The following is a 2,500-nucleotide window of genomic DNA, read 5'->3' on the forward strand; positions in this document are numbered from 1 at the left end:
GGAAAAGACTCTCCAAATGCTCGATTCAAAGGAGTCGGGTTCCACACTTGGCAAACCCGCATCAAGCTCATCCTGATGAAGAAGGGTCTCTGGGCCATCACAAATGGCAAAGAGAAGAAACCTGGAGACGCGGACCTTGCAACTACTTGGAAAAAGAATGATGACAGAGCTCAGGCCATTATCAAACTGGAGCTAGACGATAGTTATATCCACCATGTGGATAACTGTGAGACCTCACAGGATACATGGAAAAGACTTGACACCCTGTTCGGTGCACAATCTAACTCATCAAAGTATGGTCTCCTGATTGAGTTCTTCAGGCTTGAAATGAAGTCCAGCACATCACTTGCCACACATCTCAATTACATGGAAGGACTCCTAACCCAACTTGTAGGAATCAACATTAAAATGGATGAAGATGTTTGCATCGGTGTTCTACTTAAGAGCTTGCCTCCTGAATATAATAATGTATCAACAACTTTAATCAACATGCCAAATCCTGAACTTGTTGATATCCAGGCATCACTGTTAGAAGAAGAAAAGAAGCTAAAAACTAAAGAAGAACCAAGTACCTCTAGAGATGAGCATGCATTATATGTTGGCAACAGGTACAAAGGCAAGAAGGATCAGCTCTTTTGTGACTTCTGCAAAAGGACCAGACACACCGAGAAGTTCTGCCACGCAAGAAAGAGATCCCAAAAGGCCTATCTAGTCGCAGTCAAAGAAGAAGAAGAAAATGGAGCAAAGGAAGAAGAAAATGAAGATGAAGACCACCAGGATCGGAAGGACAAGACTCATCAGTCCTTGTACTCTCATAATTGTGATAGACTGTTTTAAATAGCCTTGTATTTTCTTTGCCCTAATGCTTCCTGCCATAAGCTTTGTAAACTCCTTATGGAACTTGGCATTACAGTCCCTGTACACTTTGTGAGGCCCCTGTTACAGCCTCTGGATGTCCACCATGTTTATGGTACCCACACTTAGCTTTTTCTGCGACAGCCTCTGGTGTTTTGCCATGTCTGTGGTATGCCCACACTTTGCAGGTGGTTCTCATTACAGCCTCTACACACTTTATGCCTTTTCTAGTTGTGATTGAGGAGGGGTATTGAGAATCGGAAATCACACTCAAAAAGCCTCTTTGTATGGAGTCTCAGGGTCAAGGATATGCACGCTAACTTATCCCATATGCACAATGGTGCCTACTGTAGTTTCCTACTTTCCTATAAAGCATTGTACTTGCTTCCTTTCTTAATGCAATGAAAGTACTCTTTTCTTTTCAGTGAAGTGTCAATGTCATTGTCCACATACACAAGATTGTGTTTATGAGTCCAAGTCTCAATCTTGGAACCTAATTCACTTGTGTAACAAACAGTGTCCTTGTCTTCTCCATCATGAGTCCACACTTCTCATTTCATCCTCCATAGCTTCCGATTTTGCCATGCTCTAGATCTCGCATTTCTCACATGCCCCTCCCCGCACGCGAGGGTGGCAGGAGAAACTTGATAAACCTTGTCTTGTCTGAGATTCCTCCCCTCGGGAGGATCGAAAAACAAAACGCAACGACTCTTAGCAACGGATATCTTGGCTCTTGCAACGATGAAGAACGCAGCGAAATGCGATACGTAGTGTGAAATGCAGAATTTCGCGAATCATCGAGTCTTTGAACGCAACTTGCCCCCGCGGCTCGTCCAAGGGCATGCCTGCTTGAGCATCCCTAACTCCTCCACACCCTCTCCCCTTCTTCGGGGGAGAGGGTGGAATTGGTGGTCCGCGCATCCGACGTGATGCCGCGGTTGGCTGAAATGTACCGGTAGCACCGTGCAGTGACGTTGCTCTACAAGGGTGGTTCGTCTCCTCGTCAAGGTGGCGGCTGTTGGCGGGTGTCTCTTCCCGGGTGCACGTGTCAGATCGGGCTCTTCGGAGCCGGGGCTTGCCCTCGGCGACCCGAAACGCAACTCGGACCTCAAATCAGGCAAGGCTACCCGCTTAGTTTAAGCATATCACTAAGCGGAGGAAAAGAAACTAACCAGGATTTCCCTAGTAGCTGCAAGCGAACCGAAAAGAGCCCAGCTTGGAAATCGCACGGCTTTGCCGTGCGAATTGTAGTCTGGAGAGGCGTCCTCTGCGGCGGACCGAGCCCAAGTCCCCCTGGAAAGGGGCGTCAGAGAGGGTGAGAGCCCCGTCGAGCTCGGACCCTGTCGCTCCAGGAGGCGCCGTCGACGAGTCGGGCTGTTTGGGAATGCAGCCCTAAGTGGGTGGTAAATTCCATCCAAGGCTAAATATGGGCAAGAGACTGATAGCGAACAAGTACCGCGAGGGAAAGATGAAAAGGACTTTGAAAAGAGAGTTAAAAGTGCTTGAAATTGCTGGGAGGGAAGCGAATGGAGGCCGCAGGTGCGCCCCGATCGGATGCGGAATGGTGCGAACTGGTCCGCCGCTCGACGCGGGGCGCTGGTCAGCGTGGGCCGGTGCGGTGGGACAAGAGCGGGCTTTAGATGGC

The 2,500-nt window shown here is 48.8% G+C and overlaps 2 non-coding genes across 2 annotated transcripts in view; both read left to right on the forward strand.

Moving 5' to 3' along the window:
* Nucleotides 1–1,561: 1,561 nt before the first annotated feature.
* Nucleotides 1,562–1,714, forward strand: LOC148012846 (5.8S ribosomal RNA). The gene has a single exon (XR_015689226.1). It is a non-coding gene; the product is annotated as a 5.8S ribosomal RNA (ribosomal RNA).
* A 244-nt stretch (nucleotides 1,715–1,958) lies between these two features.
* The window catches only part of LOC148012847 (25S ribosomal RNA), a 3,400-nt gene continuing 2,858 nt past the window's right edge, over nucleotides 1,959–2,500 (forward strand). The window contains exon 1 of the ribosomal RNA XR_015689208.1: nucleotides 1,959–2,500. This exon is cut by the window's right edge and continues 2,858 nt beyond it. This is a non-coding gene — a ribosomal RNA (25S ribosomal RNA).

This window comes from Lygodium microphyllum, chromosome 27 (assembly GCF_053477565.2).
Source record: "Lygodium microphyllum isolate KBCC chromosome 27, Lygodium_microphyllum_v1.1.10, whole genome shotgun sequence".
Taxonomy (NCBI): Eukaryota; Viridiplantae; Streptophyta; class Polypodiopsida; order Schizaeales; family Lygodiaceae; genus Lygodium; species Lygodium microphyllum.